Raw genomic sequence first — 15,597 nt, forward strand, 5'->3', positions numbered from 1 at the left:
CTCACCCATCACAGATTCCCTCTTGTTTTTATTCTTCTCAGGGTCCGAAGGGTATTTGTGCACTGCATCCACATGGGCAGTGCATGATACAGAGCCCAAGTGGAACCTCTGCTTGCAAAACAGAATAAACTATCAAGGTTATCTCTCCTAGCGTGCGCCTTTGTCTCAGGTGCTGCATGGTTTATTTTAAAAATCCTGATTAGTGCGATGACAGTTAATCATTCTATAATATAGGAATCCCTTTGCCTGGGATTCCTTTCCAGGTTTTGTCTTTGCAAATCAAGAAAAGGCTAATTGATAGGCTGATGGCATCATAACTGAGCGTTACTAACACATTAAGAGAGCTATTCCCATAGATTCCAGCATCAGTAACATTAAATTTTGTTTAATTCACATTCAGTCTACTACTAAAATAAAAGAAGCATACAACAACCTAGATATCGCCTAATAATATCTCTCTAATTCTTGAGACTGCATTGATAACACAGGAAAATCACCCACTATATCATGCCACTACGACTGTTACTATTTGCGATACAAGTTACAAGTTACAATAACTAAGAAGCACACAATCCCAGACATTATAAAGACTGGATGCTATTTTCTGCCTTGAGATGAGACCGAAGGTATCGTGCTGTAACCCAGGTAGGGCCAGTGCCCCTGGAAACACAAGCATATCCACAACCCCAAGTTATCAGTGGTAAGGTACCTTCTCAATGCCCTGTGGCCATATTCCGAACGTTGACCATTGGCCATTCCTCGAGCATTGGGGAGGCCCCAAAATGATGATCCCCACGAGTTGTATCTGTGTAATCACGATTCAAAAAAATTCAGCACAAGCAAAGCCTTATGTAATCTTTCTTGTGGTGTATCTCCCGTATTCCTTTTTTGTTCATTAAGAAAAGATTTCAATGCTAGATGAGTACACTCAATGATAGCTTGTCCAGTGGGAGAACGAGGAATGCCTGTAATACGCCTAACCCCCCCATTCCTGGAGGAAAGTTCGTGTGTCCTTAGAAGTATATGCAGCTCCGTTATCGTCTTCAACCCAGCAAAGAAGCGCCAACGCGCGACGACGGCGGGGCGGCGGAAGGCAGCGCCACGGCGAGCGTCGGGGGTGGAGCCGAGGGCAGCAGCGAGGGGGGGGGAGGGTGCGATTTCTCTTCTCCGCGGTCGGCGGGGGGTCGGAACCGCGGCTCGAATCCGGAGCGGGGTTGCTTTCTGCACCGAGGGGCAGCGGCGGGGGTGGGAGGGAGGGCGGTGGGGAACAGTCGGAAGAAATTCTTCCTTGTCGAATTTGTTTAAGCCCTTCCGTGGTTTGGTGCCAAACAGGTAAAAGTTTAGCGGCCGTTCTGTCTTTAGTAATAGAAGCTTTCCGGAGTTTTGCGCCAAGTTCGTCCCAAAGCTCTCCATCAGAAGAGAATCCAGTTTTCGGGAATTCAGGGACATTTTTGCTTATCCATTTGAGAAAAGTAACTAACGCTGCGGTAGATACAGACTGCTTCTGAAACGTTAAAACTAACCGTAATGCTGCAAGATTTACTTGCTGCTCCTTCGTTAGCCAGCTGCCCGCAGTTCCCGCCAAAGTCTCCGCAGTTGGGTCGGGCGGTGCTGCCGGGCCGGGCTGGCTCAGCCTCGGCTCGATTTGCCCCACACGGTGGGCGCCGTTTGCAGCGTCTGATGCGCGGACTCAGATGTAAATGATTCAAATCGTTTATTACAAGTTCTCACATCACTTGTATACCTTCACAAGTTTTCTTTTTCTAGCTTTCCCATCCACCTTTACATTCAAGAGCGTTGGTTCTACAAAACACTCTTCAACCGTTCACACAGGCGCTTATCCAGTCAGAGCCGTGAGACGTTCTTTCTTCTTCCAGAGGTGCCCTTGGTTCTCATGCTGTTTATCTTGCTCCACAGCTTCTGCACTGAACAGTTTTTGTTGTATTCCCACAGACCCCTCCTCCCAGCTTCTTATCATAGAATCTTTTTATCACAGAATAGAATTTGATGCGGAGACCAGGGCAGGGAAGCAAGGAAGAAGAAAACCAAAAAGACCGCCTAAAAGCTCTTTTTAGGGCTGTTTTGAACCAGCAAAAGCACTGCGCTGGTGCTGGCGGGGGCAGCAGCTGGCAGGCGGGCTGCTGAGGCAGCAGGGGTAGAGCCGGCACATTCGCGGTAGAGTTTAAACACTCTCCTGCGGTGTGTAACGGTCATTGCTGCAGTGCGTAACGGTCATTGCTGCGGAGACCAGCTTCAGGGCAGGGAAGCAAGGAAGAAGAAAGCCAAAAAGACCGCCTAAAAGCTCATTTTAGGGCTGTTTTGAACCAGCCAAAGCACTGTGCTGGTGCTGGCGGCGGCGGCAGCTGGCAGCTGGTGGGCGGGCTGCTGAGGTAGCAGAGGTGGAGCCGGCACCGCTCACTCCTATCTCTGTGATTAACCTTCACTCTTTTTCCGTGAGGCTATAAGCGGCCCCTCGGTCCCGCCCACCTTCCGTACGTGGTGAAAAAAAGGTTGTTGCTGCCCACTGCTATCCGCTAACGGGGAGGGCAGGCAGTGTGTGAGCGCAGCCCCCGCTGCCCATTGCTGCACCTGTAAGTGTGGGAGGTGGGTCTTGTGGCAGGGCACGTAATCGTCAGAGACTGTAAGTTCAAACATGGTCTCTTCCAGACGGCGGGCTTGCTCCAAGAAGACTGTGGCAACCCAGACAGGACTGCCCAAAACTGTGGCGGTTCAAGTCTCTGGCTGCAGGGAGTGCCTGAGTCTGCTGCTGCCGGGGGACAATGGGAGGGATGCCGCCTGTGTGAGGTGCGAGCAGGTGGATGAGCTGCTCAGCCTTGTGGTGGAGCTTAGGGAGGAGGTGGAGCGGTTAAGATCCATTAGAGACTGCGAGAGGGAGATAGACAGGTGGTGTAACTCTCTGCGGGAAACAAGCAGAGATTGCAACCCCCAGCCTGTAGTGGCCTCTCTCCCTTGCCGTAGTCAAACCAAGAGAGCTGACTTGAGAGGAGGGGCGGAATGGCAGCACGTCCCACCTCAGCGACGCAGGCGGCGCCCTTCCCGACCTACCTCGGTTCCTCAGGTGCCTCTAAGTAATAGGTTTGAAACCCTGGAATTGGAGGGTGAGGAGGCTGAGAATGAGACGGTGGCACAGCCTCCGAGATTTCCTAAGGAGAGGCAGTCGGCTCCACGCTTGAAGGCCGCCTCTTCCGGTAAAGAAAGGAGGGTGATAGTTGTAGGAGACTCCCTTCTAAAAGGAACTCAGGGCCCGATATGTCGTCCTGACCCCACCCGGAGGGAAGTGTGCTGCCTCCCTGGGGCACGGGTCAGGGACATCTCTAGAAAGCTGCCTGGGCTTGTTCGCCCATCTGACTACTACCCTTATTGGTAGTTCAGGTTGGCAGTGATGATGCTGCCAAGAGAAGCCTAAGGGCTATCAAGAATGACTTCAAGGGTCTGGGGAGGGTACTGGATGGTGCGGGAGTGCAGGTGGTCTTCTATCCCTTCAGTGGCGGGGAAGGACACTGAGAGGATCAAAAAAACCCTCCTCATCAATAAATGGCTTAGAGGCTGGTGCGGGCACAAGAACTTTGGTTTTTTTGACCATGGGGCAATTTACTCGGCTCCTGGCATGACGGCTGCAGATGGAGCTCACCTGTCTGCAAGGGGTAAAAGGATCCTAGAATTGACGAGGAGAGGGGTACTGCTGGACCTTATTCTCACTAATAGAGAAGGGCTTCTCAGGGAAGTAAAGGTCAGGGGCAGCCTGGGTTGTAGTGGCCACGAGATGGTGGAGTTCAAGATCCTGAGTGGAAGAAGTAAAGCAAAAAGTAGGATTGCTACCCTGGACTTTAGGAGAGCCAACTTTGATCTCTTCCGGGGCCTACTTGGAGCTATCCCATGGGCTAGGGTGTTGGACAGTAAGGGGGCCTGTGAGAGCTGGTCGGCATTTAAGCGGCTCTTCTTCCAAGCTCAGGATCGGTGCGTCCCTATGCAGAAGAAATCGGGAAAGGGTGGCAGGAGACCTGTGTGGATGAGCAAGGAGCTCGTGCACAAACTCAAAGGAAAGAAGAAGGCCCATGAAATGTGGAAAAAGGGTCTGACCACTTGGGAAGAATACAGGAATGTTGTCAGGGCCTGCAGGGATGCGACAAGGAAGGCTAAAGCCCGCCTGGAATTAAATCTGGCGAAGGGGATAAAGGATAATAAAAAAGGCTTTTTAAAGTACGTTAACAGTAAAAGTAAGACTAAGGAGAATGTGGCTCCCCTGCTAAGTGATGGGGGTGTTTTGGTAACCGGGGGATGCTGAGAAGGCGGAGATATGAGTGCCTTATTTGCTTCTGTCTTCAGTGAAAAAGCTCCCGCTTGGGAATCCAAGACCCTGGAGGTTAGTGAGAGGGTCTGGGGAATGGAAGACCTCCCTTCAGTCAGGGAAGAGGTGGTCCGGGAGCACCTTAGGCAACACCAATGTTCACAAATCCATGGGACCCGATGGGATGCATCCATGGGAGCTGAGGGAGCTGGTAGAGGTGATTGCTGAACCGCTTTCTGTCATCTTTGAGAGGTCTTGGAGGACAGGGGAGGTGCCTGAAGACTGGAAGATAGCCAACGTCACTCCAGTCTTCAAAAAGGGCAAGAAGGAAGACCCAGGCAATTATAGGCCAGTCAGCCTCACCTCTGTCCCTGGAAAGGTGATGGAACAGCTTGTGCTGGATGTCATCTCCAGACAACTGGGAGAAAAGGAGGTTCTCAAAGGCAATCAGCTCCAGTGCAGGAACATTCTGAAATGGAGCAGCATAACACCCTAATGTGTACAAAGGCAGCCTCAGGGATGGAGGGTGACCAGGAACGTGGCAATCAGCATGTGGCATATCAGTTTGGTCTTGGTGTGGTAGTTCATGCAGGAAGGACTAAAGGCCTGAAGGCAGAGAGGGCTATCGTGGGTGCAATGTGCTTTGCTTGATGAACTTTTTGAGCAAATGGCTGAATTGCATGAGGAAATCATCTGGATGCATAGTATTCAGAAATCAGATAGGTAGAGATTGATGCCCGGTGTTGCGCAGTGACATGGGCAGACTGCCAGCCCTGTCTTAAATTCCTGCAAGAGGAGGAAACTAAACTAGATTCCAACTTTGAGAAGACAGACCACAGAAACACACAAGACAGGGGAAACTGGACCTTCGTCTCTGCTCAGAGCACGAGTTGTCTCCTCCTGTAGTGCCCTTAAGCAACAGATGCAAGGGCCCGGGGTTGGAAAAAGGTGAGGGCACGGGTAAATGATTTAGACTCAGGAAGAGACAACCGCATTAAGTTGCTCCAACCAAGGACCCAATTTAGAATCAATGCCACCAAAAACAGGCAAAGGATGTTAGTAACTGAGGACTCCTCGCTCAGAGGTACCCATTTGTCCGTCGCCCAGACAATAAGAAGAGGCTACTGAGTCTTATAAAGCCAGAGGAATACGATCCACTCCTGCATCTTCAAGTTGGGTCAGCTGAGGCTGCAAGAAGGAAATTTCAAATATTAAAAGAGACTTCATGTTCCTTGGAAGGATGTTGAAGGAATTGGGAGTATGGGGAGTGTCCCCTGTCCTCCCAGGGACCTCCGCCTGGGACCCAGGTAGAAGGAGGAGAACAGATCAGTTGAATGACTGGTGTGTGGGTGGTGTCACACTCAAAGTTTTGGGTTCCTTGATTGATGATGTCCTTTTTGAGAGACCAGGCACGTTGACATTGGATGGGATGCAACTGACCAGTGGAGCAAAAACATCCTGGGCTGAAGATTCAGTGAGGGAAGGGGATGTACTTCTGAGTGACAGGGAAGAGCCAGGGAACACTGTCGCTTTAGAAAGCAGAAGGGGAAAACCTCAGATTTTTCCCAGAGGAATTCAGGAGGGCTCCTCCGAGAACATAACATGGCTGATAGCCCGGCTGAAATGCCATTACTTTAATGCAAGCTGACTTAGAAATTAGCAAGAGGAGCTGGAAGTCACTGTGCAATTAGAAAACTGTGACCTAATTGGTATCATGAAAACATGGTGGGACAAATAACACAACTGGGACACTAAAATTGAAGGTTAAAAGCTTTTTGGATGAGATAGGCAGAGCAGAGGGGCAGAGGAATTGCCTCTATGCTAGGAGATGAATAGATTTTGAAAGAGCTGTCTCTAAAAAACAGCTGTGATCATATTGAGAGTCCAAAATAAGAGTGAGGAACTACCAAACCAATAAAGAGAGCATGAGAAGAACATGGCTCCGTTTACCCACCCTGGTTAAACAACTGCAAGTGAATTCAAAACTCAGCATCTTCTGTGAGATTCATGTTTTTCCTTCCATCTTACTGAGAAAAGAATTCTTCTCTGTTACCCGCATGCCTGCACTCTGTAGATGAGGAAATACAGTATTTGCATACATAATGGTGTTTCTCCCATCTCACAGAGCTGGAAGTCTGAGAGACATGAAAAGGTAAAGCTGCAGGTGCTCTTATTTACAGAACAGTGCAGAAGCCGATGAGATCTGAGGAAGAAACACACCTTCCACACTCCGTAGCCTCAAAAGAAGTGAAAGGAAGTCGGATCCGGTTTCTACAAGCCCTTTTCCAGTAACTTTAATGAAAATCTTTTCATTTTAAAGGTGTTGTGGAGCTACTTACTTTCATTCATAGTTTTCCTGTTTTCCTCTGAGGTAAAACAGATTTATGTGTGAAAGGACAACCTGCACTTGTCAGAGTGGAGCCATCTGCCGTTTCTTGTTTACATCAGCTCCATGAAACCAGCCTCCAAGCCTCTGCATTTTCTTCTATGTGCTGATACCAGTATGACTTTTCTGTAATTAATTCTTTCCTGACATTGCAGGATCACAGGATAATTCAGGTGAGAAGTGACCTCGGCAGGTCCAACCTTTTCCTCAAAATTATATCATCTCTGTGGTCAGACCAGGTGTTCAGGACTGTATCCAACTGGGTCATAGAAAACACAGAAATGGAGATTGCAGAGCCTCTCTGGATCCTCACATCCTTTTCCTCAGAGTTGCTCCACAGTTAGTCAGTCCTTGCTAGGGGTTCTGCTTTCCTTGGGGCATGACTTTGCACTGATCTTTGGTGAATTTCATGAAAGGGGGTATAAGAAAGAAGGGATCAGACTCTTCAGCAGGGTCTGTTATGACAGGACAGAGGGAAATGGTTTCAAGCTAAAAGAGAGGAGATTTAGATTGGATATAAGGAATAAATTTTTTTCAAAAAGCGTGGTAAGGCACTGGCACAGGTTGCCCAAGGAGGTGGGAGATGCCATGGAGACACTGGAGATCAAACTGGACGGGGCTCTGAGCACCTCATGAGGCTATAGGTGTCCCTGCTTGCAGAGTGGGACCTGATGGCTTTTTAGGGCCCCTTCCAACTCAAACGTTTCTATGATTCTATGCTCCTCTTGGCTCTTCCCAGTGGCAGTCCTGACCTTAAGCACATTGCCTGGTTCTCCTAGTTTGCTCTTTGCAGGTCTTCATGATCATTCTCCGTCCTACAAGCAGATTAGTGAACTGCAGGAGAGCAGTCCAGCTGCATTTGCCCGATGCTGCCCCTGAACACAGAGCAAGAAGGGTCTTTGTGAGCCTTGGGACACAGTTCTAGGCATCAGTTGGAGGCAGAGAAGGGAAAACAGTGTTTTTCTCCAAGAAAGCTCCACTATGGGCCCTTTGAGGACTGTCCTCACCTGTTCCTCTGGTGAGTGTTCCTTGAGCAGGAGGAGATGGCCACCTGCCAGCTCCTAACATCCTGACTCATTTTTCCTGAGAACTCAGCAAGTCAGAGTTTCGCAGACAAGAGGAAATCCCTAAACAGCATGCAGCCCAGAGAGTGGAAAGGGTTGGGTTTTTTTTTGCTTGTTTTTGCTGTTGTTGTCTTTGTTTTAATTTTGTTCATTTGTTTTTCTTTTTTTCTTTTTTTCTTTTTTTTTTAAAAAAAAAAAAAACTCCCAGCCTCCCCTTGAGTGTATTTGACATCTCGCTGTCCCTGTCAGCGCAAGATCCCAGTGGAAACAGCAGCTGGGAGGGCTCTTCCTGCCTAGGGGAGGCTCCTCAGGAGTTTGTGGGATTTACCAATCTCTCCCTGTCCCTTACCGAGGGCCATGTGCAGTGGCAAGCTGCAGACAGGTTTGCTGGTGGGCAGCTACTTCGTCTACTTGCTGGTGGGTGCAGCTGTGTTCCAGGCACTGGAGAGGACTGCCGAAAAGCAGCAGAAAATGGCAGCTGCTCAGATGAAGGAGGCTTTTCTGCAGAATTTCACTCAGCTCACAGTGGCAGAGATGGAGCAGTTTATGAAGGTGGGTGCCCGCCCCGTGCAAGCTCTTTCTCCTGCCCATTTCCCCCTCAGATGTTATTTCCTATTCATCCTTGCTGCAAAGCTAACTCTCTCTCTGTGTTCTTGCCGCTGTGTTCATCTGGATTATTTTTGCAAACCCCAAACCCGTTCCCTGGTTTAAGGAGGCAGATCATACTGATCTGTACACAAGTACAAGTTGATGTGGTGTGATAAAATGTTGTGTGTCAGCTGTTAACACTCCCTGCTCTAAGATGGCTCAGTTCTTTGGGTTTGTGCCTCCTGCTGGTACATCTTTCAGTGGGGCTATGCTCATCTCCAGTGGGTGGCACAGCAGAAAAACGAGGCTGTCTGAAAGTAATGGAAGTGGTTGCCACACACAGCACAAGAGAACAATGTAGCAAACCCTGAAATAATCTGTTGGAGGAAAATAAAGATGCTTAAATTCCTACAGGAAGCATAACACAGTCAGGGTTTATTTCTAGAAAATGCTGGGGGTTGGAACTTGGTGATCCTCGAGGTCCCTTACGACTCAAGCCATCCTATGATTCTGTGCTGCAGAAGTTAAATAGGCAGCACAGTCAAGAGAAAGGAGCTTCTGGTCACAGCACGGGAAACTGAGATTGACTGCATTTCTTACTCCATCATAGATGTTTCTTAGCTGCATTTGCTACAGTGCAAAGGAAACAAGGATTGCAAATAGCCTTGCCAGGAAGCATGTCTGCATGGGAAAGTAACGGAGCTCTTAATGAGCGTATTTTGAGGATAAGGAGAGAAGGGAGGGAGCCACTATTTCTAAAAATGCAAACAGTGGCTCAGCCCAGAGTTCATGCATCCCCTTCATCGTGGATTTTATTTTATTTTTTTCTTTTGGAGGGGGGGGGGAATGGGTGGGAGAGAAGAAAAAAAAATAAACTTCTTCAGGACAATCCTTGTGCAAGGGCTGCCAGGACTTACGTTAGCCTTGACTTTCTGGGACCGTAGTAAAATGGTGAGGGAAGAGGAGTTAAAGCCTTCCTGGTGCAGTTTATTTCATCTAATACCTTGTCTTTGCTTGGGCTCAGCCTTGGATTTTGTTTCTGCTGCTTCTGTAGAGAGCAGTCTGCATCCCAAATGTCTAGATAAATGTCCTCTGCTTGCTGAGGCAGGCCAGTTGGATACTGGGGTTCTTTCTTGTTGTTTTTCTTGTTTTTTAAGCCTCAGAAAAACCAGCATCATTTAGAATGAAATCCAAAGGAGGAAGGGAACTGAAAATGCATGGAGTTATTGATGATAGAGCTGGAAGGGCTTGGGAGATAACGCCCTGCCACAGGACAGTCTCAGTTCAACCCAAGCCTTCTCCAACAGATGTTCACTGCATTGTCAATATTGTCCAGGTTCACGCATGCCCCTTGCAGAATGCTGTACATGTCAGGCTGGATTCTGATTGTAGTTGCATCAGTATTAATGCTTTGCAAACCAGTGACTTTATAAATATGTAGCTCCAATGAGACTACAGCCTTAAAACTACATTTTGTGTGTGTCACGTGTACCCAGCTGTAACTCACTAATGCCTGCATACAGGTGAGCAATTAGATCCCAGCTGCACCACTAAAATCTCAAGGGCATGGAGACAGGACAAGGGGAAACGGACATAAGCTGCAGCATAGGAAGTTTTGAACGAATGTGCGCAAGAACTTCTTTACAGTGAGGGTGACGGAGCACTGGAACAGGCTGCCCAGGGAGGTGGTGGAGTCTCCTCTGGAGATGTTCAAGACCTGCCTGGATGCCTGCCTGTGCGACCTGGTGTAGGGAACCTGCTTTGGCAGGGGGGTTGGACTCGATCTCTAGAGCCTACAATTCTGTGATTCTGCAGGTTGTTGTTTCTCGAAGGTCAGTACATAATAATGCCCCTAGTGATTCTATCCGACGTGCAAAAAGTTGTACGACCACGAGCCCTGGGAGACACCACTTGAAATGGGTTGCCAGCCGGACTTAACTCCATTCACCACTCCCCGTTGGGCACGGCCCTCTAGCCACTTCCTTACCCAAAGAAGGGCATACCTGTGCAGGCCACGGGCATCCAGTTTCCCCAGGAGAATACTGCGAGAGAGCGTGTCCAAGGCTTTGCTGAAGTCTAGGTAGATGCATCAACAGCCTTTCCCTCTCTGCCAGGCTGCTCACCCAGTCATAGAAGGAGATGAGGTGAATCAAGCATGGCCTGCCTTTCATGAATGCATGCTGGCTGGACCTGGTCCCCTGGATGCCATGCACGTGCCGTGTGATCTCACCCAAGATAATTCGCTCCATAACTTTCCCTGGTACCGAGGTCAGGCTGACAGTCCTGTAGTTTCTCAGATCCTCCTTGCGGCCTTTCTTGTAGATGGCATCACATCAGCAAGCCTCCAACCCTCTGGGGCCTCTGCAGATAACCAGGAGTGCTGGCAGGTGATGGCTGTATAGTTACCATAGGTGAGTTACAAAACTGATTTTATAGATGTATATGCCAGGCAAGCAGAAGGCTGGGGAAAGCTTGCAGCACCTGCAGCAGCACAGGTAATGTTGGTTCAGGCCCTGCTCTGCAATGGGGGAGTCGGCTTTCACTATAATGAGGACCTTTGGCTGCATAGTATGTGCTTTGTGGAGCTGTTCATCCTGTCATTAGTGGTGACTTCTCTTTAGCAGAGAAACAAATGAAACATTCAGGCCTGGAGGACGTTTAGGTTCGACATAAGGAAAAGCTTTTTCTCTCAGAGAGCTGTCAGATGCTGGTATGCCCTGCACAAGGAGCTGGAGGAGTCGCCGTCCCTGGCAGTGTTGGAGAGGCGTCTGGATGAGGTGCTGCGAGATGTGGCTTAGTGCTTGTGGTGGCAGTGGTGATGGCAGGGCGGTTGGACGTGAGGATCTTGCAGGTCCTTTCCAAGCTTGTGATTCTAAGATTCTCTGTGCCGCTAGGAGTCGCTGTGGTGCCGCGCAGGGACCTGGACGGCATCCCGCAGCACCTGCACTGCTGCGCGGAGGAAAAACGCCTCAACCCCTTCCTCTTAGGAGATGAGACTGAGCCCGAGGAGACGTTTGATTGCAGTTTTATAGTCTCGGGAAATCCCAGCCGCTTAACGTCAGATCCCACAAACTCTGCTGCAAACCCTGTTATAAGGACAATCTCAGACGTCTTCTGATGGCTTTCTGTGTTCTCACACCTCTTGCCTACTCTGCCAGCTTTGGCCACCTGTACCTGTCGCTGGGTGACTGCATCACGCTATCTGGGATGAGTTCACAGGTACTCCTTTGAGGTCCCAGCCCTTGAAATATGTTGAAACTTTTCCACTGTGCTCAAGGAAATGACTAAGCTCTTAAAACGGATGTGGGCAACCCTGCGTCTGCTGTCTGGACTTCTCTGGTCTCTCATTGTGAACCGATGGAGGAATGCAGCCTGCCTCCTCCAGTGTCTGAGCATTCTCTGTGAATTTCATCAGAGCTGGCTTCTAGCCATGGTGATGCCCCATCAGGATGAGTCTCTGCCAGATGGGCTCACTGATATATTGCCTTGGACTGCCACTGCTCCCTACTGCATGACTTTGTGCGCCAGCATCCCATCACACATATCCTTGCCCAAGCACTGCTTCACCCACCAGAAGACAGAAAGAGGGCTGAACTGGCTGGCCATCAGCCCTCTGTAAGGATGCTGGTCTCTGTTGAGGCACTCCACTCACTCCATGCAGTAAAGCAGAAGTTTGGCCCTGCAATCACAGCCCAGCTGATTCCTTCCCTGCCCAGCCGGAGAAGGCAGGCACTGCACTGACTCAGCTTTACCTCTAACAGAGCAGCCAGGCTTTGCACTTAACTTCTGGGGCAGTAGTTCAGTCAAACTGAGGTCTTGTTTCACAATGTCAAGGAGGGTTAATACATTACAAGACTCAATGACTTGATAACATTGATGGAGAGAGGGGAGCAGCATCCTGTCTCAGTACTTGAAAGACAAGGAGGAACATCTTTCTGCTGGGACAGACTACATGTGAAAGTCTCTTTGGTCCCTGCTCTTCCCATTCTCTTTTCTTTGGAATATGTGTTTTCATGCACCTTGATACACTGTGCAACTGCTGTGAACTTGCCTCCAGCTGGAGCCAGAGATTTCTGTATTCCACTACGGACCTGAAGTGGCTTAATAAGTGAATGGCTGATGACGCTCTGGCCTTCTTCAAAAGGTCAATCTTCCAGAGCCTGCAGCTGGTCCACAGACTTGTTAAAGCAACCAGATCCCGCAGTAGTGGGAATGAGGGAGAAACAACCCTCTCCGAATGTTTAGCCACACCAAATCACACCTATTGTGGAACAGAAGACAGAAGTAGCCCATAAACTACTTGCTGAGTTTCTTTCCTTCTCTCCAGCAGCTGTTTGTTTGGTATGGTGATCCCTTCTCTTGTGTTGCAAGAAAACAAGTGGAGCCATCAGTCAGGCTACAAGTTAGGTCACTGCAAAGATTAGGGGTTAATCCATTAATCCAATGCAAAAGGCAGAGCTGAGTGAAACATGCCCATGCAGTGAAAGACCTGGCTGGCCCGGAGCAGGCAAGTTGCAGGGCAGACACAAGAGCTCCCAGCATCACCAAAGGTGTGAGTGGCAGCTCTGCAGGATAAACTTGAACCAGATGGAGGCCTGCAGACGTTTGGGTGGTTTGTTTGTGCCAGGGCTAAACCTTCCTGCAGAAAATGCGGTGATCCCCTTAGTTCACACGCTTTGCCTGCTCCGAGTTAAGAATTATGAGCTGCAAGAGGTGTTTGGTCAGCTGAAGGCAGATCACAGACTGCACGGATCTAAATCAGGGTGAGCCAGTGAATGGAGAAGTCACAGCACTCCTAGCCACATCAATCACAGCCTGTGTTTGCAAGCAGCTTAAAAGAACATGTACACAAAGCACTGGTGGGGAATGGTGGAAAACTTGCTATTTCCAAGCAGAATGCTTCCTGGAATCATGCATGTTTCGTGTAGCAATTAATGGAAACTGCTGTGCAAGTGTTATGACCCCGTATTGTTTCAGTATTCCTTGTTAAACAATAGTACTGTTACAATAGTATTATTGTGTACTAATACGTATTATTGAAAAAGGTGCATTCCTATTATGTTACTATTATTTTATCACTTTTGCTTGTATAGGTTAAGGTTTAAGCTGGCCATGGGAGCTGAAAAAGGCAGAGAAAACCCCATCACGAAGAGGATTGAATGGCTGAAGTCCCTTCCAGTTTCCACTCTGTGTTCTACTGCTACTCTCTGAACGGATGGCAGGATGAATCCAGGGCAGGACACAGCCCAGCTGCTGGCAGCTGAGTTGACTGCAGCCGTACAGGTGAGAGTTCCTGCCAGGTTGGGGCATGGCCTTGGGAATGATGCAGGCAGCTAACCTGTGGGCAGGATGGCACAGTGCAGTTACCCTATTGCACAACCCTGCCTGCTTTCTGGTTAAAGCTACGGGGCATCAGCTGCTCTTCCAGCCCCAGAGGTAGGCTGGGTAGGGGAGAGAGAGTGGGTGTCCCATGAAAACCCTTAAAATCACACATCAAAGCAGTGGAAAGAGAGGGGCTGAGGTGCCCCGTGAGACTGATCTAGGCAGAGACTGGAAGAGGCAAAGTCCAACCCAAGTCCTTCTGTTAAATGAACCAATAATAAATGCTTGTTGTTTCTGAGATGTATGGCTGTTGCATGCTGCCAATGGCCTTTTACCTGCACATTGTGCTTCCTCGCATGGCCAGGCAGGCAGGAGGCTGGGGAAAGCTTGCAGCACCTGCAGCAGCACAGGTAATGTTGGTTCAGGCCCTGCTCTGCAATGGGGGAGTCAGCTTTCACTGTAATGAGGACCTTTGGCTGCATAGTATGTGCTTTGTGGAGCTGTTCATCCTGTCATTAGTGGTGACTTCTCTTTAGCAGAGAAACAAATGAAACACTCAGGCCTGGAGGATGTTTTTTTTTTTGGCTCCGTCCATAATAAATAATATCTCTGTCATTTCTCTTGCCTCCCCAGCTACAGGTCTGAGCTGGTCCCACAGCACACATCGCACGTTGCTGTTGCTCTGATGTGTCTCCGTATTCACAGTTGCTAACACAGAGGACTGTTCACTGCTGAGTGATTTCAGAGCTGTTTGGTGGTGCCTGAGTGTAAGATTTCGGTGAAGATTTCTGGTTAGTTCAGCTGTGGGCCTTCCTGGGTCACCCAGAGGAGAACTTCTCCCCTGGGTGACCCTCAGCTGGAGAAAATGGGCATGTTGAGGCCAGGGAGAGGGCCCAGGGGGCAAATCTACACGGCAGGGTGGTTGTGAGGATCTCATGTGGTCACTTCTCACAGGTAATTAGCTTAAATTTGTCACTGGGCAGAACGTCCACTGCTGTTCATGGCTGCTTCTGCTGGCACTGCTCTGACCCGTGCTCCCATGCCACCAATGAGAAAGCTGCTTCTGCATTGAGTCTGCTGTCCACAGGAAGACACTAGGTGGGACAGAAGGCCTTCTGGGCAGCCTGTTAGCATTTAGCTGAGAAAAGTCAGTCTGCCCCACATGCGAGCCAGTCTTCCACTGCAAGGCTCCAGTGATACAAAGGCAGAAAGCTGAAACCTAAGCTGTGCTACATTAGCAGCTCATCGAGCTTGCCAGCCTTCTGTCCTCATTGTTTGTGCCAGTGTAAATCTAACACACTTCGATAGGGAATTCAAGGTGTGCCCAGACTGGGTCCTTGCTGAAAGCAAAAGCTGGAGAAGCCCTTGTGAATCATAGAATCACAAGGTTGGAAAGGACCTGCAAGATCATCATGTCCAACCGCCCTCCCATCACCACTGCTACCACAAGCTACTAAACCATATCTCTTAGCTCTTCATCCAGACACCACTTGAACGCTGCCAGGGGGGCTACAGGCCTGTCAGCTTGACCTTGGTACCAGGCTGACAAATGGACCAACTGGTACTGGACCAACTACAGGCTGAGAGGCTCTGCAAGGATCCTCCTTGCGGCCCTTCTTGTAGATGGCATCACATCGGCAAGCCTCCAGCCCTCTGGAACCTCTCCAGATAACCAGGAGTGCAGGCAGGTGCCGGGCTGTATAGTTACCGTAGATGAGGTACAAAACTTATTTTATGGATGTGTATGTTTTCTTAAAAGGTAAAAAACAGCCACAAAAACATACAGCCAGTGGTATATGTGACTTTGTTCTGGTGAAACCAATGCATCAACTTCTAGTTCAACAGCAGTGGCTGCAGTTCTTAGCAAGTTCCCAAGGGGTTTGACAGAGATCATACAAAGAGTTTGCTCACTCCGTGGGGGCTCAATC

General features: G+C 49.2%; 1 long non-coding RNA gene across 4 annotated transcripts; it reads left to right on the forward strand.

The window, feature by feature from the left end:
- Window positions 1-2,966: 2,966 nt before the first annotated feature.
- On the forward strand, window positions 2,967-15,591 carry LOC122192940. 4 transcript variants are annotated; one of them, XR_006182749.1, is made up of 4 exons: window positions 4,673-6,868; window positions 7,968-8,311; window positions 13,441-13,630; window positions 14,303-15,591. It is a non-coding gene; the product is annotated as an uncharacterized LOC122192940 (long non-coding RNA). The 4 variants fall into 4 exon arrangements; XR_006182747.1 differs by lacking the exon at window positions 4,673-6,868 and adding an exon at window positions 2,967-3,209 and having other exon boundaries at window positions 13,441-15,591; XR_006182748.1 differs by lacking the exon at window positions 4,673-6,868 and adding an exon at window positions 2,967-3,079 and having other exon boundaries at window positions 13,441-15,591.
- Window positions 15,592-15,597: the final 6 nt, after the last annotated feature.

The sequence above is a fragment of the Lagopus leucura genome, unplaced genomic scaffold (genome assembly GCF_019238085.1).
Source record: "Lagopus leucura isolate 7727_CA_CO unplaced genomic scaffold, USGS_WTPT01 96-15_obj-0_obj, whole genome shotgun sequence".
NCBI lineage: Eukaryota > Metazoa > Chordata > Aves > Galliformes > Phasianidae > Lagopus > Lagopus leucura.